The 24,551-nt window shown below is 33.3% G+C and overlaps 1 protein-coding gene and 1 long non-coding RNA gene across 2 annotated transcripts in view; both read left to right on the top strand.

Moving 5' to 3' along the window:
• The first annotated feature begins 612 nt into the window (after positions 1-612).
• Positions 613-24,551, top strand: part of LOC127735408 (uncharacterized) — a 65,865-nt gene continuing 41,926 nt past the window's right edge. Inside the window, exon 1 of the long non-coding RNA XR_007998383.1 lies at positions 613-1,276. This is a non-coding gene — a long non-coding RNA (uncharacterized LOC127735408). The remainder of the gene's footprint in view (positions 1,277-24,551) is intronic.
• The window catches only part of LOC127735393 (uncharacterized), a 42,500-nt gene continuing 38,102 nt past the window's right edge, over positions 20,154-24,551 (top strand). The window contains exon 1 of the mRNA XM_052245562.1: positions 20,154-20,263. The gene's annotated coding sequence lies outside the window, so the exon portion shown is untranslated. The remainder of the gene's footprint in view (positions 20,264-24,551) is intronic.

The following is a 24,551-nucleotide window of genomic DNA, read 5'->3' as shown; positions in this document are numbered from 1 at the left end:
GGCCAAAAATAAGCATTTTTGTAACTTCCAGACATAACTTGTGTGTTAGTAGATATAAGAAGATGTGGTATGAGTGCCAATGAGACAACTCTCCATCCAAGTCAAAATTTATAAAAGTAAACCATTATAGGTCACAGTACGGTCTTCAACACGGAGCCTTGGCTCACACCGAACAGTAAGCTATAAAGGGCCCCAAAAAATTACTAGTGTAAAACCATTCAAACGGGAAAACCAACGGTCTAATCTATATAAAAAACGAGAAACGAGAAACACTTATGAACCACATCAACAAACGACAACTACTGAACATCAGATTCCTGACTTAGGACAGGTGCAAACAAATGCAGCAGGTTTAAACGTTTTAATGGTACCAAACCTTCACCCTTTTTCTGAAACAATAGTGTTACATCACAACATAGAAGGACACACTATAAAATATCAACTGAAATAGCTTAACTCAATCAAAGGACATATTAACACCATTGAACATACACTGAACAAATAAATTTGACCTATGACACAATGTAAATACAAATTAAATAAACTAAGGGAAGAATAATAAAAGTAACATGTTATATCGGTAAGAAATGTTAAACAATTAAAGAAAAACAATAGTGTATGGATCTCTCTGACATTGTACCACAAGGTTCCATATCACAAAGGGAATGCTGGGATTGATTTTGGGGGTAATTGCCTCAAAATTTTAGGAATTAGGGGCCAAAAAAGGGGCAAAAAACAAGCATTTTTCTAGTTTCTTGATAATAACTTGTGTGTAAGTGTATGGATTTTTCTGAAATTGAACTACAAGGTTCCATATCACAAAGGGAAAGCTGGAATTGAGTTTGGGGGTAATTGCCTCAAAATTTTAGGAATAAGGGGCCAAAAATAGCATTTTTCTAGTTTCCAGACAATTACTTGTGTTCAAGTGTATGGATCTCTCTGAAATTGTACTGCAAGGTACCATACCACAAAGGGAAGGCTGGGATTGATTTTGGGGTAATTGCCTCAAAATTTTAGGAATTAGGGGCCAAAAAGGGGAAAAAACAAGCATTTTTCTAGTTTCAGGACAATAACTTGTGTTCAAGTGTATGGATCTCTCTGAAATTGTACTGCAAGGAACCATACCACAAAGGGAAGGCTGGGATTGATTTTGGGGGTAATTGCCTCAAAATTTTAGGAATTAGGGGCCAAAAAAGGGAAAAAACAAGCATTTTTCTAGTTTCAGGACAATAACTTGTGTTCAAGTGTATGGATCTCTCTGAAACTGTACTGCAAGGTACCATACCACAAAGGGAAGGCTGTGATTGAGTTTGGGGGTGATGAATCATAAGGGGTTTCAAACAATTTGGGGGGGGGGTTTCCTTTTTTTTTTCTTTTAAAATTTTCCATTTTAAGTTGGTTATTTCTGATTTATATTTAAAAGCAAATAATAATGATATGGTAGGAGATACACACCAAACAGGATGTGTAAATTATTATATAATAAGTATTGTGCAATAGCAAGAAATTTTCAATTGCACAGTATTGCACAATAGCAAGAAATCTTCCATTGCACAGTATTGCGCAATAGCAAGAAATCTTCAATTGCACAGTATTGCGCGATAGCAAGAAATATCCAATAGCACAATATTGCGCAATAGCAAGAAATTGTCAATTGTACAGTATTGCGCAATAGCAAGAAATATTCAATTGCACAGTATTGTGCAAAAGAAGATACTTCGTATAGATTGCTTATTTCTTGACCAATTTCAATGGGGTTTTATTCTTGAATTCTTGGAGTTCTTTAATATGCTGAATCTAACCGTGCATTAAGTTTTTGGATTTTGAGCCTGTTTTTAAATTGGTCCACACTGAGGTCCAAAGGGTCCAAAATTAAACTTTTTGTTTGATTTCATCAAAAATTGAATTATTGGGGTTCTTTGATATGCCGAATCTAACCGTGTAATTAGATTCTTAATTTTTGGTTCTGTTTTCAAATTGGTCTACATTAAGGTCCAAAGGGTCCAAAATTAAACTTAGTTTGATTTTAACAAAAATTGAATTCTTAGGGTTCTTTGATATGCTGAATCTAAACATGTATTTAGATTTTTGATTATGGACCCAGTTTTCAAGTTGGTCCAAATCGGGGTCCAAAATTAAACTTTGTTTGATTTCAACAAAAATTGAATATATGGGGTTCTTTGATATGCTGAATTTAACCATGTATTTAGATTTTTGATTTTTGGGCCCCGTTATCAGCTTTGTCCACATTGAGGTCAAAAGGGTCCTAAATTAAACTTTGTTTGATTTCATCAAAAATTGAATTCTTGGGGTTCTTTGATATGCTGAATCTAACCATGTATTTAGATTTTGGATATTGGACCATAATAGGTGAGGTGAATGTCCAATTTAAAAATTTTAAGTTCTTAGACCACATTCATTCTGTGTCAGTAACCTATGCTGTGTCAAATATTTAATCACAATCCAAATTCAGAGCTGTATCAAGCTTGAATGTTGTGTCCATACTTGCCCCAACTGTTCAGGGTTCGACCTCTGCGGTCGTATCAAGCTGCGCCCTGCGGAGCATTATATTTAAATTCTGATTTGTTACATTGTATCAACGACCTCACAGCCTTCATCCATGCGGAAAGAGTATATATGTCTTTTTTTCTCGCTTTTAACCCATTGCCTTGCATAATCCTCGACTGAATCCATCAGTATTTAGAAGTTGTGTTTCCAATTGATGGATTTATGCTCACGGTATTTCTGGTCTTTGGATAACACATTTCGCGCCGAAGTGTTATTGACAGTGTTTAGGTCACCAGTAATAACGTGGCCAATCTGATTATATATCAAAGAGGGAACTAGCAGGGGCGTAGCTACCCGGAAGCATGACAGCACGTGCATCCACGTCGTTTTCACAAAAAAAAAAAAAAAAAAAGAGAGAGAGGGGTACAAAGTTACCTTATAGGAATTGGTCTTTCTATGTTTGTATTTTAAAAACTACACAAAGAATAAAAGCAAGAATAAACATGCAGCGAAATTTTTAGTCCTGTAAGACATGTATGTGTACGATAAATACATACAACTGGTGTAAACATAGTGGAACTTTTTATATTACGGACATTGTTTAGAAAAACAGCTACATAATTGTCGCTACCACCACCATAACGTATACTAGCCTTGAGTGCAAAAAACAACATATAATCCCTTTAGGGTTAACAAAAAAATTTGAAAATTATTATTTTCCGCTTCGCCCCAAAGTACACATCTTACTAGAACGAAGACTTTTCAACTCGTATCGATCCGGGAATAACGACTGTTACCTTGTGAACTAGTTCAAAAATTGACCAAGTATGTAGGTCTTGACAACACGAATACTTCATTTTCACATCACGTCAACGTATTCTCGTCCTGGTGTGCATGTAATATTTGCTACTGGACATTCATAACCATTCAATCAATCGATAGTTTCCGTAAACTACGTAATAGACGAGAAGTTGGAACTGCTGTTATTATAAAAAAAAGTACACATTTCCAGTACATGTATTACGTTTTTTTATTTATTTTACAAAAAAATATCTTGTATACTGAACAAGTGTGGACACAGATCAGTGTGGATAGTATGATTGGATGTTTGACAGTGTTTTATATGACAAAAGGAGTTCTATGTTTTATGTTTTCTATGTATTAACTGTGTTGCACAATGACAACCAACATGAGCATTAGGGGTGTTGTTTATGTAATATTTAGTTTTTTATGTTCAACACGGGCATGGAAGAGATACTAATTGCATTAATTACCAAATGATTATGATAGAATATATATGTTCCACATCTTTGATTTTGGATACATTTTGTAGCTAGGAGAGGAACACATAATAGGTTCATTTTTTTCTCAATGTGATTTTTTTATATGGGAGATGGTATCTGAGAACATGTATTTGCTTACTATTTGTATGGTTCTATTTATATTACTTTGTGGGGGATTGTCAGTATCATAAGTAAAAGATTTCGGTTAAATGTGGAAATTGTTTCTCAGTTTAGAAGACATTTAATGTTTTTTAGTAATGACAATGCCTGACATGATGATTGGGGCTAGATGAGCTAGAACGTGAATTTCTGTGTTATTTTTTATTAATTCTTTGAAAATATCTCCTCCAAAGCTGGTCAAAGCAAAAAAAAGTTTTGATCAGTATGAAAATGATATCAACAAAAGAACCTTTGTGAGCATGCTTCAAAGACTCATAACTAACTACGGAAGTCATATGAAAAAATGTCAAGTGGATATTATGAACATCTACTTAATATGTCTAAATATCTAAAAAGTTTTAGTATTCAATATGAAAAAGCTATTGCAAAAGTATTCTCTTTTCATTTTTTTTTGTTATATGGATACAAATTATAAGTGATACCAATACAGTAAGGCAGTTTTGTTATGGTATGAAAGTGTAGTAATTAACATTTACTGTTAATTCACACAAATTAAGAAATAAACAAATGAATGATAAATGTTGAACATGTACAATGAAATATATTTTAGAAATCAATTAGGCCAGATAGGCCTTATAAATTTTGGTCTTTTTCTTAACATACTGAATGACCATTTACACTCAGGACTGAGTCGCCAGTAGGCAGTACAGATGTAAAAAAATGTGGATAGTGTCCACATGTGGACACAGATGATGCCCCCGCTTGCATATCATATAGTTATAAAGGGACATAACTGAAGAACGGTAAAAGTGACGCTACCCAAATTTGAACTTGATCTGAGTTTTGTGGTAATAAGCATTGTGTGTAAGTCTCATAACATTAGGTTGAGGCTAACTTAAGTAGAGAACAGAAACTCAAAATTCAGCAATTTTTCTATTTGTAAACACGCATAACTCTAAAACGGTTGTGTATAAGTTTTATAACATTTGGTTGAAACAAACTAAAGTTAGAGAACAGAAACGAAAAATTCAGCAATTTTTATGTTTATAAAGGGACATAACTCAAGAATGGTAAAAGTGTCGCCACCAAATTTCGTACTTAATCTGTATTATGTAGTAATAAGCATTGTGTATAAGTTTCATAACATTTGGTTGTGGCAAACTAAAGTTAGAAAACGGAAACAAAAAATTTGTACTTGATCTTAGTTTTGTGGTAATGAATATTGTGTATAGGTTTCATAATGTTTGGTTGGGGCAAACTTAAGTTACAGAATGGAAACTAAAAATTTAGCAATCTTTCGATTTATAAAGGGGCATAACTCAATAATGGTTAAAGTGACCCTACCCAAATTCAACTTGATCTGTATTTTAACAGTGGAAATCAAAATTAAACATTGCATTGAATAAAGCATTGATTGTAGTTGATTCAACTATAATCATGGACAAAGGAAGATAACTCCAATTTTAAAATTACTTGATATTTAGAAGAATAAATAAAAATTTAGCAATTTTTCCATTTATAAAGGGGCACAACTCAAGAACGGATCACCAAAATTCAAACTTGATCTGTGTTTTGTGGTAATAAGCATTGGGTATAAGTTTCATAACATTTGGTTGAGGCATACTAAAATTAGAGAACGGAAACGAAAAATTCAACAATTTTTCCATTTTTAAAGGAGCATAACTCTAGAACGGTAAAAGTGATGCTACCAAAATTCAAACTTGATCTGTGTTTGGTGGTAATAAGCATTGCGTATAAGTTTCATAACATTTGGTTGAGGCAAACTAAAGTTAGAGAATGGAAACCAATTTTAGGACGTACGTACGTACGTTCGTACAGTCGGACAAGGGTAAAACTTAATGCCCCCTCCGCTACGGCGAGGGCATAAAAATAAAGTGTAACAAAAGAACCTAGCATCATATTGCTAGTTGCGCCAGTAGCATTGCTTGGTGAATTTGTGCTTTTTTTTTTAATTTGGCTAATGGACAAAAAATGTTTGGTTCAAATCTAAATAAAATGCTTTTATCTCCCTATTACTTACATTGTACATAGAATGGATACTACTTTGACAATTCCTTGTACATGAGAGATGTCTGTCAAATCTTTATTTCACAAAGAATGAATTGCATAACAATGAACTGAGCTCAAAGCAAAGCACTTTAATAATACACTTAGACAATGAGCTCAATCCAGTGATATACTTTGTACTACAGGTCCTTCATGAACATCCTACTGGCCAAAACCATATCTCACAAACATGCCATACTACATGGTTGGATCAGAAGTCCTGAAAAAGACATGAACTTTATTAACATATTTTAAGTATATACACCGGTTAAAACTTTCACAAATTTGTGGTAAAAATTTTCAGTATCTAGCAACTATCAATCGCTTCATGCACAAATTGATATAGGTTGAGTACCCCTCTGTCAGAAATAAGAACATACGTATACCTCCACCTAATTTTAGAAAACTGATGAAGAAACATTCAAAACTATAAAATGTTATCAAATAGACTAGCTGCAATGAAATCCCAGTTTTCTAAAATGGTAGGTGAAACCTAAAACTCAAAAGATTTTAAACTATGCATTTTAAATATTGCAAATATACATGTAATAATAATTCTTCTCAAAAATTCGCTATATTTTTCCTTACACACAATGTATTTTGTCTTTTGTTCGAGACTGTATATTGACCTCTAGATGTCTTTCAATTACATCCAGTTTGGCGTGGGTTGATGTTTGATTGTTGTACATGTTATATATCGACGTGGGATTTGTTTATATAAATTAGGCGTGAAATAATTTTGGTTAACTGAAATCCTTTAACTTACTTCCAAATTAATGTTAATACTGAGGGAAAAAATTACATTGCTAAATAACCACTTTAAAACACATGCAAACTTTTTCAGAGGAAGGCATAATGCATGTAACATCTATTAGATCTTTTTTTAAACCATTCTAAACCACTGCATGGATTTTTCTAGCATTCCACAGGGTCCGGTATTCGGACCCATTCCCAATGGCAAATACCCTACATTTTTCCCAATTTTGGGAGCAAAATTCCCAAACGATCTCAAAATTTATTTTCATCTTTATTATTCATGACAGCCAACCGCTAGCTTTATGCCGAAAATCGCCAACAAATAATGTGTAAATCCGAGTAAAATCCTACCTGACTGACAAAAACGACATTGAAAAACAACGGATGTCATAAACCGGAAATGAAGACAATTACAATACGGGGTCAGATTCCGGGGGCGGATAAGGGTAATTCCGGGTTTGCCAATCAAATACAATAAAAAAATAATAATTCCAGGCCGGTGACAAAATACATGTTGATGATGAAATATAAACACTAGAATTGAAAACCAAAAGATATATGGAAAAAAAAAAAGAAAAATCAGGAAATATTTTATACAGAAACTCAAAATTACTTTTAGTTCACAAATTTTCATGTCAAAATCCAATTAAATCATATAAATGTGACAATAATTTTCCTAATCATTAATAAATGTTGATATTACATGTAGATGTTTTTATAGTGTAAACATATAACTACAATTCCAACAGGTAATTTCTTCTCAATTTTGAAAGGCCAGTAAAATTCTGGAAGTTTCTTACTTTATTTTCACAATAAAAGATAACTTTTAATGAACTAAACACACTAAAACTCAAATCTGGTATATTTGCTGTTTTCCCAATTTCATTGAAAAGCGCGTGAAAAAATTCCCAAAACTGGCCAGGGTCCTTTTTCCCAAAATACCCAGAAAAACCCCTGTACTGATAAGTGATAAAGTTTGTTAACTGTTACTTACCTTCAAAAAGGGGGTTGCATTCACTTCACTACATATACATATAAATATAATCAACAATACTGAGACTACATATACATATAAATATAATCAACAATACTGAGACTACATATACATATAAATATAATCAACAATACTGAGTGCAACACCTAGGATAAATATAGGATTGTTTTGTAAGAATAGTTGCTGAAATAAGCAGGCAATATTCAAAGTGGAATAAAAAATATTACAGGACTGTGTTTTAAAGTAATAAGCATTGTGCAGGGCTCACGTTACCATGCTACTGGGGCAAAAAATGTCGCTTTCCCCGATCGCCACTTCGCTTTGACCGACCTTCAGAAGCGAAATGTAGTCGCCCTGTTGTTTACGATACTCAAATTCAGTCGCTTTCGTCATCGGCAATATTCAACATTTACCAAGTCGATGAAACAGAAATTTTTCATTTGAAAGTAAAGAAATTCAAAGACATAAGCGATTTATTTTCTTTAGGAGGTTAAAGCATTGATTTTAAAGTTGGTTGCATGTTATTTTCATAAAGACCACTTTTTTATCACTTCTGGTACCTGTTACTCAAGCATAGATCAAATCATTCTAACTATAGGCAAAATAAGCTTGTTACTTCATTAGAACGTGATGAAATTAAAGATTTCTTGCTGTTGTGCAATACACTGTGCTGTTGCGCAATACTTAGTAAATCTGTCGTCAGACTATAAACAAATAAAGTTCAATTAATTCCCAGTCATATTAGAAATTTATGAAAATGTAAAGGGAGCTTGCATCAATAGATGTAAACAATTCACTTAAGTTTCATGAGAATTGCTGACAGCATTTTTGAGCTATTGTCCGAAAACTGGAAAATCACCACCCTTTTTTAATGAATAAAACCCCACAACTCAGAAACGTAAAATCTAAAATTTATAAAAAACGAAATGGAGCTCATGTCAATAGATATAAAACAATTCACCAAAGTTTTATGCAAATTAGTTAAAGCGGTTTTGAGTTAATGTCCCGACATGTTGACGACAGACAGACGGACAACGGTATACCATAGTACATGTACGTCCCGTAAACGGCGTATAAAAATGACAGGGTGTCATACCACACCAAAACCTTCTGAAGGAAACACAAAGTTGGCAAACAATTTTTTTTTTTTTCATTGACAACCCTGTATATAAACCTTGCAGCAGTATCGAGTCCACATGCATTACCTTGTATATTTCATGTACATTGAACTTAAAAATATGTGGTAATTGTCAAAGTTAGTTATGTCAGTTATAATTTACACATTTACTGAAACATGCCAGAGAAGTGCATGTTCAAACTTTTGAATTTGATCTGCAAACTGGGAAAGCCATCCTTTTTTATGAATAAAATTCCACAATTTATTAAATTGAAAGGTAGCTTGCATCAATAGATATATATAAACAATTAACCAAATTTTCATGACAAATGACAACTGCTTAAAGCATTTTTGAGTTAATGTCCAAAAAGTAAAACATGGAAATCCCCCTTTTTGAATGAATAAAACCCCTTACATTGTAACTGGATAATGTAAATTCTAAAATTCCAAAACAATCTAAAGGGAGCTCACATCAATACATGAGTATAATCCCATATAACTCTGAAACGGGAAACCTAAAATTTATAAAATAATCAATTCACAACAGTTTCATGCAAATTGGTGAAAGCGTTGAAGAGTTTGTGAACAAAGCATTTTTAGAGTTAATGGGCGTTAACATGAAAATCCCCCTTTTTTAATGAATAAAACCTCACATTTTGAAAATGTATATTATAAAATTCCTAAAAATTTAAAAAGGGAGCTCACGTCAGTAGATATAATCAATTCACCAGAGTTTCATGCAAATTGGTGAGTTAGTGAACAACATGCTAGAAACAGACAGATCAGGGCAGACAGACAGACAAAGGCATACCATAATATTTCTCATGAACAGGCGTATGAAAACTGCAGGGTACCATTCCAGGCCAACACCCTCTGAAGGAAACACTATAAGGGAGCTTCCTTTCCATTTTTATGGGGAAAAAGGGGGGGGGGGGGGGGTCTAGGATGAAAAATTTTGTCCTGCATTTTTTTTTTTAGTTCGAGATGTAATCTGTCCTGCCTTTATATTTTTTCACTCTTTTTTGTCCTGCCTTTTTTTTCTATTAGTTTATCCAGACTTGTTTTTACATAAATTGTCATCCTGCCTTTTTTTCAAATTTCATCCTAGACCCCCCCCCCCCCCCCCCCCCCCCCCCGCCCTTAAAAATCAAATGGTAGCTCCCTAAGTTAGCAGACAAATTATTTTATTTTTACATTGACAAACCTGTATAACCTTGAAGCAGTATTAAGTTCATGTATTATCCCGCATATTATTACATGTACATTGAACTAAAACAAATTGTGGTCATTGTCAAAATTATAATTTACAGTTTACTTTTCCAATGCTTTTAATTTAAGATTAGGGCATTTTTGTCATTGGAATTGAGTTTTGTAATCGGAGATTACTCTAACCTCCAACGACTGTTTTGCGACACCAGCTAGGGCAGTGGGACTTCAGCTGGTCCCATATCAGATAGATGATATTTGCCCGTCGTCCAAAGTGGATGTGCTGCTTCGTTGCTTCTGGAGTCGATTGGATCCATATAAATCAAGCCTCAATTTATTCATTTTTCTCTTCATTTAAGTAAGTTTGATCAACCTGCCACCCGTTATCTTCTCATATTTGGACAGTTTTCACATTGACCCATCCAGTGGCGGATCCAGAAATTTTCATAAGAGGGGGCCCACTGACTGCCTAAGAGGGGGCCTGCTCCAGTCATGCTTCAGTGATTCCCTATATAATCAACCAAATTTATCCCACAAAAGGGGGGGCCTGGGCCCCCTGGCCCCCCTAAATCCGCCTCTGCCATCAATACTGACATTTTAGAGGGTATGAATGCCCTTTACCGTCAGGCATCTAATGGTCATTTTCGGCTACCGTTAGCTTCAAATATGTTAACATTTTACCGTGATTCGTCAACATATCCTTATGATTCATCAGAGGTCTCAAATAATAATCATTACCGTTATTTTTGGCAAAAAATTAACGTGATTCGTCAAAATCTGTCAGTTTTTTTTATTGTCTTGAAGAAAGTCTTCATTTTATCGTCATGCACCAAAAAATTACCGTTAACGTCATTAAGGTGAAGGTACACCCATTACCACCCTCATTTTAACTTTCACTTTTTAAGAATGTCACATGACCAACATTATGGGAACTGATTTATGCAATTGACCCTTATTCAATAGGAAAACAATCTATATAAATTGAGCCTCAATTAGTTCATTTTTCTCTTCATTTAAATAAGTTTAATCGACCTGCCACCCGCTATTTTCTCACATTTGGACAGTTTTCACATTGACACATCAATACTGGTATTTTTACTTTAACTTAAAAAGATTGTGACATCAGGGGTGAAACTTAACTTTGTAAGGCCAGTAGCCAGCTGGGTTACTAGACTTGAAAATCAGTTAGCCCAGACAAAAAATTAGTAGCCCAATTTATTTCACTATGAGTATCACTGGTGAAGCCCGCGAAGCGGGCTGAACTTGGTAGGGGGGTTTGGGGCATGCCCCCCCAAGAAAATTTTGAAATTTTAGACTCAAAACCCTGCATTCTGAGCATACCTGGAGGTGATTTAGATGCTTGGGAAAATGTAAATTTTGTCTTATTTTTGTTGTTGACTTCAATCAAATTTAATAAAAAAAAAAAATCATTTACAAAATGGGAATCTTCATACCCTGTTTACCAGTTTTTTTTTTAATATCTTTTTAAGACAACTAAAGAATTCTCTGTCCTTAAATACATGTAGATGATCGATGAAATATTTAATTTTATTTCTTTAATAATCTAATTAATTAAATATCTTGATCGATTTATTTTGCGTAACTACGTACATTTGTAAACAAATGACCCCCATTTTTTCTCAAAAGACTTGTACACGTATTTCAAAAGCATTGTCATAAAATTGATATCTCCTCTGATTTTCTCTTTTTTGTAAACTGTTCAGTAAGTAGGAAACTAAAATCATTTTGAACTTATGTTATATATTTGTGGTCGACAATATTCTACTTTCGTTTTTGACCTTCATTCTCTGGACACCACGTGGGCTTTGAAAAGTGAACTACAAAAGGTACTGTTTTCCAGATTCTTAACAACATTATATATTATGCGTTCTTTTATTTGACTGATATTATTTCATAACATGCTATTGTCATCTTCTCTGAATTTCTTCTCTTTCTTGAAGCCAAAACTGAACAGGGTATTTGATCACTTCATATTGTAAATGACCATCGGAACGTCTCTCTTGTTATCCTTGCAAACGTACAATACTTTCCGGACTTTAAATAGACGACCAATCAGTGACCTGAATTAAGGTGAACTATATTTAGTCAAAGGTAAACTCTGATTTTACATCCTTGTTTATCGCAACCACGACTTTGCGACAATACGACTCTCGACACTTGCCTGTATACATTTTAAAAAGATTTTTTTTTCTTTTTGAATTTATATTTTTGTCAGTGAAGTAGCCAGCACTTGGAGCCACGGTAAACAGCGGATTTCCGTCTGTCTGGTACTTTGTTTTCAATTCGCCACCTGGGCTACCACAACTGAATAAAAAGATCGCCCAGGTCAATTTCTGGTCGCCATGGGCGACCATTAAGTTTTTTCCCTGGACATGACCAACAGAAAAAGTAATTTTCAATGCATTATGAGAGCTGATTTATGAAAATGACCCTTATTCAATAGGAAAACATAATCTAACACCTCGTTCATTTATGATGCAAATAAGCTGAATGGCCGTGTGTGTTCAATTTGAAAATAAAAGAGTTAAAATGCAGGAATCGCAAAAACAGATGTTGGACATCAGAGTAATTTCGGCCTATGAGTATGAGTTTTAAGCAATTTGAAGGAGGGAGGGTTCAAGGGAAGCAAATGCTCTTTAAATTATGCATGTTTCAAAAATTGGGGAAAAATTACACAGAGCGTTGAGTCATTTTATTCAGACTTAATTTAAATAATGACTAATGTAGACTTACCTTCTAATTCTATAAAAAAAAATCACAACTACTGAACAGGAACAATCATGGTACTTTTTTGTCTATGAAACAACACTATGACAGCTGATCTTCAAAACCTACAAACAGACACAGAAATATCATCAAATAGTGAAATATAAGATTGATTGCACCTTGTATGGATAGTTCCGACACGTGTTACATGGGGAGCCCGTTTGTTTACAAATAATAATGTCACGTGATCACGCACTGACCGTCACAAATTTTTATCCTCCACCATTATTCGTATTACACAATATTACTGTACTTGCACAATTCACAAATGCATAACCCATTTATCTTGCGGACATGCAATGGGAATGTGCACGGTTATCAAAAACTACAAAAATATTGCATGTACAGTTAATGAAGAAGTTATTTCATCAAATAGATATTTAGATAAGATTTTCACTCATGACACAAATTGACTGGGTGTCATCGCCATCGGGGATAATTGATAAATGGGATTAAATTTACCGCCAAGAAGGTGTAGAGAACCACCTCTGGAGAACCTTAACATTAATAAGTAATACTCACCAAAATTTCTCTATAATTAACGCTATTTTCTGTTGGAAAATTTCAGAAAGATGCTGATAAACTTATTTGGTGACACAGATTATTTTCTTGTTTTGGCGCGAAATATATTCTTACTCTTAATGCTTGACGTAACAAAATTTGTATATAATTATATTTTACTAAAGTTCAGCGTAAATATGCAGAAGCATGACAATACATTAATGATAAAATGTGTAAATATTTCTGTAAAAGAATATAATTTTACTTTCCCAGTATACTTCACTTAGAATTACATTTGAGCGCAAGAAAGTCTCCTTGTGAATAGGCCCGGGGTCGAAGTTCAACATATCAACGGAAATTTTTGCGTGTGCTTGCGTTGCTTTACATCGAGGCTACAGCTTTTCAACCAATCGGGGAATGTTTACCTAGGGCATACATCTATTTTTACTGCAGGTTTTGACATGTTTAAATCGGGATTATAGAAAAATGGAATGTTGTTGGTAAATACAAAACAGAAAATGATGAACACTTTTAGCAAAAGATAAATTGGATCGGGGGTCTGTGAATTCACATTATTTGTACAACTCTCCTTACTCTTTGGAGGCGTGTGCTTTACATCGAGGCTTGCGTTGCTTTACATCGAGGCTTACATTGACGCCATAGTAATTCAACCAATCGGGGAATGTTTATTTGGGGCATACATCTATTTTTACTACAGGTTTTGGCATATTTTAATCGAAATTAGAGAAAAATGGAATGATGTTAGGAGATATAAAACAGAAAATGATAAATATTTTTAGCAAAAGATGAATTGGATCGGGGTTCTGTGTATTCACATTATTTGTACAACTCTCCTTACTGATGGCAAAAAATGGAATTTCCGTGACCTAAATGGTTCGCGAAAATTAATATTTTTATATATATATAGTAACTATTTGGTCATTAAATTTTATAATGAATTTTCTGTCCGAGTCGGACACTAAACTGCGGATTCTTGTTCGAACGAAACATCAAACTTTTAATACACGTATCTTCACTGTTATCATCTAGATATTGCAATACAACTTGTCGAATGCATATGTATTTGTTAATTAGCTGGATAATGAACAAACGCAGATCATGAAAAGATCGTGATAAAAGTATCATTCCCTCTGAAAAAGTTCCTTAATTTCAACTTCGAGAATTCCTAACTGCGTAAAATAAGAAATTTCTATCTCTCTCTTGTGGAGTTTACCCACAGAATTTTTATACATCAAAATACAAATGTTCAGCAAAATAATGGAGAATGTGTCCCCCAAGTATTTGGTATCCAAAGATGTTTATGCTAAAAAAAACTCCACATATAGTATTATGTTTATGTTTATTGTTTGTTTTTTATCCATCTACTTTGCTCAATACAAATACTAGCATATATGTGGAACAAACCTACGTGATTTTAAAAGCTCTCATGGCGTACAAAAAACGCAAACGACAATGTTTAGTGTTCATTCGACTCGAAGTTAAACAAATAGTTGACCAAAAAACCACAACAAAAATATACAAGTGTTATTTCGGTTGTGATTGTTTTGAAACGCTATATATGTGGACTTAGGCGGCCCCCAGACCCCTCGCCCTTTAGTTTGTGATTCCACTTCATTAAGAAGGTAGCTACGCCCCTGACTAGCACATGTGCAATCAGGAGGTTTAGGCTTGAAGTCGTCGATATTGAAATCTTGCAACACGTGTTTTAGTTTTAGTTGCAATTCATTATTGGTTTCGTATAGATATAAGAAATGATAGGTACAGACTGATCTTTTAAAATAGGGAGGTATTTTTCAGGTGAACTGATGGCTTTGTTGCTTCAACTTTTATAACCGTAGCAAGTTCTCTGTGACAAAGATATTCCATAATGATAACAATTATTGATTCAGTTTATTTTCAGAGTCTTCATAAACTTTTAAGTATGAATCCATGTAAGATTCATGCAGTCAGTAATACATGGTCACGGGTGGTCAACAGATTATTATTAAAAGGAGTAGGTTCAGTAAGTGTCTTGTTTGGTCTTAATTATTAGAAAGATGAAAAGTATTTAAAGCGGATGTATATATATGTAAGAAAGCGAAACAGGGCGATTTTTGTTTATTTTTTATTTTACAAAATTCCTTGATTTCGATCACAATTAGGCCGAGGAAACATATAATGCGGGGTCCGACAATCTTCATATTCTGTCTGATTGTTCATTTGTTATTACAAACACAATGTGGGGAAAACAATTCTCAGTGCATGCACCTTGTGTTTCTGGTCCCCCAAAAAAAACATGAAATTTGCATGTTTTCATTGAATTGGTGGAAAATTAAGATGCATGCTAATTATGACCTCGATGAGAAAAACGCTGGTACAAAAAATTTCAAACGAACATATCTATTTAGTTAACTATCTTGTTAATGTAAAAGCTATGATTCATTGTAATAATGACCGTTACTTGAAAATTGAGCTATAATAAAGGGGCCATAATGAACAGAAAGATTGGAATTGCCTTTCCAACCAAGATGTAGCCGGGTTTGCCATTGTTGAATTTATTCTCATTTTTCTGACGATTTAGAGCTTGTTATATGTAATAGGCTTTTGTCGGTTGTTGAATGTAGAATGATAGCTTCTATCAACAACTTATTTTTATGTCTGCGTCCATATATATTTGTTTTGGATAACCTTAAATGTAAGTTGCTATAACCAAGGATTTGTATAGTAAGTCATACTATACAAATCCTTGCTATTACATTGAAGTTCATCCAACATATTTAATTCAATAATCCGGGTTTAAATCTGATGAGTGCAAAGTATTTTGTTAAAACTGTCAAAGGAAAAACAGTAATCAGAGTTTTGCACTCTACAAAATTATCACTTACAATTCCTGCTAGTAAAGTTTCAGCGGCTGTATCAGAAAAAAAACTCAGCAGTTTCAAACGATGTAAACCCAATTATACATGAACTTGTTAATTACAATAACACAAAGAAAACACACAATGATTTTGATTCAAAGAATTCTGATTTGACACAAGAGTAGAAACAAAAATTTGTCACGTGTTTGCATGATTATAGAGATGTTTTCGCAACAAGTCTTTCAGAGCTAGGTCATTCTAAAATATACAAACACGGAGGCATACAGAGATTAAAAAAAAACAGTGATAAAAACTTTTTATTACCAGTCCTATCTGTTAAAAAAGAAACTATAGGATGTGTCGAAAAAAGGGAACGACATAAACTACAGCCATCAAACAGTAAGTAGCATTCTTTCGTGGTTCTAATAAAAGAGAAACCGTCAGAGAACTGTGGGTACTTTGATCAGAGTATGCCCAGCAAACAGACAGTACCTATGTCTTTTTCTCTGCATCGGCTTAAATAAAATCGTCATATATACCAGGATTGAATGTATCTTTGACACATAAGAATCACAAGCAAATATTTTCAAATCACTTGATCTTCATAGTGTCTTCCCAGATTCAGATAGATGAAGAAACAAGACATTAATCTGCATTCATCACAAGAAATTGTATTTAAGAATTACTTCGTTTACCTTTCGGTCTTAGAAACTCCCCTGTCAGGTTTCGGATGATCATGAAGCATTGCTCAGAGGGTTAAATTGGTAAATTGTTTAGGCTATAGTGACGACATTCTCATTTTTAAAAGACCTTTGAGGAGTATTTTATGCATTTATATTTAGTATTTAGTAGGCTTCGAGACACAAATCATTGAAACCATATAAATGTGAGTTGACTTGGCTTTTCCTGATATGAATAAATCCCTTCGCTGGCTTGTGATAAGCTAATAATTGTTCTAGGCCAGTTAGAAAGCCAAGTTCGAGAAAAAAACGCATATGAAAGCAGAAGTTTGTATAGAGTAGAACAAAGCTGGTGCACCACAGAACACAAATGTTTAGATGTTCTGGAAAGTGTTAAACATGTTCTTGCTTATTTGACTCATCAGTTTAAATTTTCACAGATCATATAGCTCTTAAACATTTGATGGATTATAAGGTAAAGTAGGAAGTTGGGGTATTAAATTACAGGACTTTGACTTTGATATCATACACAAACAAGGTTAAAGTTATGAGGTGGCAAATGTACTCAGTAGACGTGCACAAGTCATACTGAAGTCGAATATCAAGGTTATACATAGTCAGTGAAATTATATATTGCAAAGAGGAAGTGAGTTTCTGCTAGGCACAGTTGATGGTATATAAAATGAGATAGAGGTGGACAATTAGGGAAATGAGGAGATGGAGAGTGTAGAGCTTGAATTATTTTATAGAAACTACACTATTAATTCTTGCTCCTTTAGATCCTCAAGTCCTCAAAAGTGAGAAATCAGATACAACTGCTATTAGTTAGTTACAACAGGGAGGCCTAGATTTTCGGGATAAACTTTATGTTATATTAAAGTAAATAAGTATTTTTTCAGAGACAAATGCTTGTGATCAGCTGCGCTCGTATCAAAACATGAAATACAAAGTTGAAGAGCATTTAAAACAAAATTCAGAAAAGTTGTGCCAAGTATGACTAAGGCAATGCCTAAGATTGAAAGCATTAGTGTTTCCAATAATTCAACGTTTTAAACAGTCATTTTACAGAAAATTAACATATCAATGAGAATTCAAGTCAAATCGGCAATGGATTGCAAAGAAATAATTCCATACAGGAACCCAACAGATCAGCGGCTGCAGCCAAATGAGGTAGTAAATAAAGACAAGCTAGGGGTGTTAATATACTAAATCAGCATGATCAAAGTGACGAGAATGTGCCTCAGGCACAAAATATAGGGAGAGTGAAACCACCATGTGATGGTAGTGCTGATCAGGTAGAAGATGATCAGTTCAATAAAGCGGATAAAGATAGAAGATATTCCCGTGTGTAATGGGTGTACGGCTCGAAACTCCCATAAGAACCAGACGATTATATATCAGAACATTTAATAAGAATTTATTTTTACATACATGTACAAAAGTAGGAGCCAGACGTAAAAGGGAAACATGCATACGGCAAAATTAGTCACATTAAAACTTTTAAAGTACTTTTCATTCCTTGCAAAAAAGAAGAATTAAGCACATTATCATACACACATTTTTCTCCATTGGCACCAGTGCTGCAGTCTTTGAATTGATTTATTGTTATCGCCGGGATTTCATAATTCAGTCAGAATTTTCGATAATTTTTTTCTTCAAAACCATGAATTATATTAACTAAATTGTGGTATTTTGTTACTTTTAATAGATTTCTTTCTGTTGTTTCATAGTGCTACGAGTGTGAACGTATACTCATCGAACAATTCACCACTTCTTTTAATATGTTTTTATGTTATATTACTCTAAGAAACATTTCTTTGGAAATAATTATTCCCTCCGAGCAACATACAGTGTTGCAGGGTGGTACTTTGAAGAAGCTATCATGCATGGTTATACTATAATATTGTTGGTGTAATAAGAAGGGGTGTCAATTCTAATGATGTCCATTCTTATTTGTCTAGCATCCATTCTGTGACAGATGACTCAGCTGTGGTATCCATTTTCAATACAACAACAGTAATTATAATAATAATAATAATAATAACAATAATAATAATAATAGTAATAATGCTTTATTTAAAAACACTCTGTCACATACAAATGTGAAACAAGAGGTAAACATATACAACATACAGATTTTCAACGTATCTGACAGTCCTTCGCTGAGCCATTGTCTTGTGTGAAGATCCTGCCTTTCAAAGGAACACCTCTGGTTACAGAGTAGAAAATTTCAATTTATCTTCCTTTAGATATGGACATCAAATGGTACAATCATATTCTACAGTAGATTGAACTAGTGTTTTATATGCCTTCTTTTAAAGTTGGGTTTTTGATGATTGGATTTCTATTTATGAAGCTCACTGTGTCGTTTGCCTTCTTACAGATGCTTGTATTGTGCCCCCTTTACTTCATATCTGATGTTATAGAAACACGTAGACATTTCGCTACTATTGTAGTTTATGTTCATGGAATATTATACTTGATTAATGTTGGTTCTCTTTCGTGTGATGCCCAGAAAGCACGTTACGTTTTTTTTCTGGAAGGAAAGTCATGTTCTAGGTTTGTTATTAAAATTATGTGGAATGTGTATTCTAGCAACATCTGATGTTATAGTACCGGTAAATTATACAATAGTGTCATCCGAATAACCTAACAGTCGATCTAATGTTTTCTAGGTTGATGGCCCAGTAAATCCGAGGTATAATTCTATTAACAACGCTTCATAATATTAGTGACAGTCAAGATAAATGATAGATGTAGAAAACGGGTGTTTCTTTTGGAGATGCACCCGTTTCCCCTTTTGTGTCTTATTTCTAGAAAATATTCTCACTTATCAAATTTGTTCTTCTTTCCCATACGGGATATTACAATAACAGTAGTTTATAAATTTTGACCTCTCTTAAATATGATTTTCCACAAAAATTCCATTTCCCCAAGACCGCCTAAACGAATATATAGCATCTTTAAAGAAATAGTATTTTATGCAATATCGAATATAAAAAGTCAAAATGAAATTCAGAATATAAATGTTTTCAATAGTACTATTAAAATCCGGCAAATGGTATTGCAATGTTTAATTTGGTCTCCATTTAAAAACAAATCTTTACAATTTTAATTATTTCCAAAATGGAGATGTCAGATATGATTTTTTTGCAACAAAAGTAAATAGTCTGGGATCCTGGTACACTGACAAGCTGCATGAAGCCAAAATCCTAGACTAAAACTCAGGCAAAATCAGTGGTAAATTAGAGTTATTTCCCTTAGAGCACCTGTTTTTGCATCTTTCAAATGCGCATGCGGGGATAAACAGAAGCCGAAAGGATACCTCAGCTGAATTTCACCCTGTCCCAGTGATTTTAACCCGATTACTTGCAATTTTAGCAAAGGTAGGCAAAGTATTTTAACATTAATAGCAGATAGAAGGTGACAATACAAAAATATTGCAGTAAATTTTGTTGAGGGGAAAACATTTAATGGGACCGGCCGGCATCCATTCGGAACAAATGTAAGTTTCCGGTTTTGGGCATCTTGCAAGTTTTCTATATTACTCATGTATAACATTTATAATATATCTGATTTGCGTTAACTTTTCGTTTATTAAAGTGTTTAATAAGTGAATAAAATAAAAAAATATTGCAATAAATGCAATCATGCTTTGTTAGTTATATTCAATATTGAAGAAGAGGGGGATTTGTCTTCAGTCCTTATCATGGAAAGATCTGTACAAATTATAGATAAACATGACGTCTGCTGTCAGATGGTATTTTGCGATTTTTATTTCGATAGATTTTCCATTGCTGAAAGTTGTCCAAGCATTCCAATATGTCATAAATATTTAGACTCCCCTTTATCATAACTGCATTTATTGCATTTTGTAGTTTAATAATGTTCCATCAAGTTTCCCTATTTACCAGTGTCATGACGATACTCTAGGACAGTCTGTCTGTAATTGTTATGATACAAGTACTTTGTAGATCAAAGAACGAGGAGAACTGTGCCAGTTTTACATAGCATTTATCAATATTACTGATTGTTAAATTGAATACATGCAGAAAACTGGTGAAGTTGTTGCTGAAGTATTGACATTTATTGTAGTTATTAATGCATAAATACTAGTAGAATACTGCTGTCAGTTTATACTCGAGGTAATCCCTGCTGGGTTGTCTTGAGCTTGCTTTAAGATCTTAACACTTAAATTTGTCAGTATGGACCTTCAAACAACTGTCAAGATCAAGAATAGCAATAAAAGCACTGATCTTTTGAAGTACTGGTTACATGAATTTTTTCTTTTTTAGCATGGGTCTATTATCTACAGTTCATCCACTCCATATATTTTTGTTCAAATTCATATTGAAACCAAAAATGTATTTTAAAATCAAATCAATAGTATCTACTCCTTTCTTAAAATAATAATTGACCCACATGTATATGCTATTACTTGGAAAATAATGTCAAACATTTGCTATCAGTATGGTCTTACCCTAGCTGTTGTAGCAATGCCAGCTAATGTTTGAAAGGAAAGCAGTTAAAGTTGAAACTCTGACATAAAATTTATTCAATAGTCTTACAATAATTAATGTATTAATTCATCCCATCCCATATATACATTTGTAAATCTATGTTACATGTATAATGCACAAGCATTTACATGTATACTAAATGTATATCTGTATGCAACAAGATTATAACGCATGATATATGGTGTTATCATCCATTACATACCCTATTTTCATGGTGAAATGCTTGTTAGTGTGAATGTCATGCTGCCCATCAAGGGCCTTGATTGGAACAGTAAATATTCTTATTTTTATAATATATATTACATGTATTTATAAACAGTTCTACATGTATTTCACCACAATCTATTCTTTTAAGAATCATTGAAAGATATCCAGTAGTCACTGTATCAGTGTTCACAGGCTTTCTTTGCTTTTTAATTCAGACATAATCTGAAACAAAGGTACAATGTACATGTAAAATGTACAATACATGATTTTGCACTTTCCTAGAAATTTAGAATTAAAAAAATTCAAAATTAAATCAAACTTAACAGAATCCTCGATCAGTAGACATCTGCATGCTGCTGCATGTTGTAATTACAAATAAAGATTGAACTATCCAAAACAGGCCAGTATGGCCAAAATATGTTTGTAAATCTAAATTTAATACATGTAATACTATGCAGAAAAGAAAGATAAATCCTTAAAGACAAGAAAGACAAAGCATTTTGTTTTGACATGACAACACTTATTTTTATAAACCCTGCAGGTGAGCAGAGATAGTTCTAATTTTTCAAAACATTAATCTTAATTACAACTAGACAAAGTAATGCCCCCGCACTCCACTCTGAAGTAACTGTATTATAACAAAGTCAATGTAGGACTTTCTTTGAGATATTATTATGTCTTGGAGACACAAATGATGCCCCCGCAGATACAAAGTATTATTTTAAAATACACAAAAATGAGCACGGGAGCACATAGGTCTATGGTTCACTGTATGAGGAGTTATTCTGAAACTCTATGCACCTCTTATGCAAGTATATACTCCAAAAACGACATAGTTTAACTATCTCCCAAAAGAGCAAATATTAATAAAAATCCAAACCCTGACTACATGCACATGTACACCTTCAATATATGTACAAACAGCCAGCAAAGTGAAAACTTCCTAGCATTCAAACTGTAGGAGGAATTATCTGGAAACGCTATGCACCTCTTATGCAAGTGAATACTCTAAAAAATGACAAAAGTTCAACTATCTCCCAAAAGAGCAAATATTAATAAAAATCAAAACCCTGACCACATGCACACCTTCAATATGTGTACACACAACCAGCAAAGTGAAAACTTCCTAGCATTCAAACTGTAGGAGGAGTTATCTGGAATAGCTATACACCTCTTATGCAAGTATATACTCCAAAAATGACAAAGTTCAATTATCTCCCAAAAGAGCAAATATTAATAAAAATCCAAACTTTGACCACATGCACACCTTCAATATATGTACACACAGCCAGCAAAGTGAAAACTTCCTAGCATTCAAACTGTAGGAGGAGTTATCTGGAATAGCTATGCACCTCTTATGCAAGTATATACTCCAAAAATGACAAAGTTCAACTATCTCCCAAAAGAGCAAATATCATTAAAAATCCAAACCCTGACCACATGCACACCTTCAATATATGTACAAACAGCCAGCAAAGTGAAAACTTCCTAGCATTCAAACTGTACATTGTAGGAGAAGTTATCTGGAATAGCTATATACCCATAATGGGATGGACGGACAGACAAGGGTAAAACAATATGCTCCCCGACTCTCAGTTGCGGGGTCATAAAAATTGTAGGTTGCTCAAAAGTTAAAAATCAGAATATATCCTCTATTAAGTTATTGGATATATTGAACTTTTTTATTGGTACTTTTAGATATCTACATGTAGATTAATTTAGCAATAACGATAATGTACATGTACATTGTTGAGGTTAAATTTTGAAAACAAAATCAATTTAACACTGATACTTGTTCATGAGAATTTCAGAAACATTTTTAGTGATTGTCTTTATTATATCTCAATTTCATTTGTTAGTCAAGGTTTTAATAGTATCTTTTTTATTTATTCGTAACTATTTTTGACTCTGTGCAGTGTAGAGCTTGACATACTGCTAACAATGTAAACTCATCGATATGTCTATTGTTGAAGTGCAGATGTTTTGATTTTTTTGTCCCATTGGATTGTGGTCTCATAGACATTATAAATGTATCCCACATCTCCTTGTATACATATATTGTACATGAATCTATTTAAGTTTATCCTTCAATGAGCTGTAAACACATGAATAAAAAGTTACTATTGCTTCAACAGTAAAAATTTATTCTATTCCATCTGATCATAAGAATACATGTACATTTGTAGCAAATAGTTATCAAAGGTACCAGGCTTATAATACTGCTTTGATTCTAAGCATACATTGTATGTCATTTCTTTTACTCAAACAAACTACTTAAATTAGAAGTTTAAAATGTAATATCTAATTCTGGAAATGTAGAACTGTTAGCATGCTAAGCATGGTGAAAATGAAGTCATGTACCCGTACCATAAAAATCCTCTTGTAAACACATACAAAAATTACTTTTGTATGCCTATCTATTTTTATTCTTTTATTTTGTATTTATCAACTGAAGTTAGCATGTACAATTTAAATGCATTGAATCTGCTTGGAGGTTTATAACAACAGGGAGGTGTAATGTAATACATCATCATGTCATGCATATACATGTATTAATTGATTTCAAATGACTTAAGAATGTGACTTAGCCCAGATCTCTGGTCTTATTGCTGTCACAGTTTTTTCAAATTGGGTATACTGATAAATTCAAGGGTTTTAAAAAGACAACACAGATATAATTTAGTACCTGCTTATTTTGCATAAAGATATATACAAGAATGTGATATAGTTGTTTTAAAAATCATTACATGCATGTCATTTATCTACTTGAATTGTTTGTTTTACTACAAGTTAAAAACAGTACAATTAACATATTTCAAATCCTCCTCATATAAGGTGAATTTCTTTTGAAATCCTACATACCAGTTGAATTAGCAGATCTAAATAACCTTGTATTCCAGGCTACGAAAAACAAATTGAAACTGCTATTATAATTACCTTGTCAAAT

This window comes from Mytilus californianus, unplaced genomic scaffold (assembly GCF_021869535.1).
Source record: "Mytilus californianus isolate M0D057914Y unplaced genomic scaffold, xbMytCali1.0.p SCAF_3, whole genome shotgun sequence".
NCBI classification, from domain to species: domain Eukaryota; kingdom Metazoa; phylum Mollusca; class Bivalvia; order Mytilida; family Mytilidae; genus Mytilus; species Mytilus californianus.
Note: the sequence above shows the minus strand (reverse complement) of the source record. Positions and strands in the feature narration are given on the sequence as shown.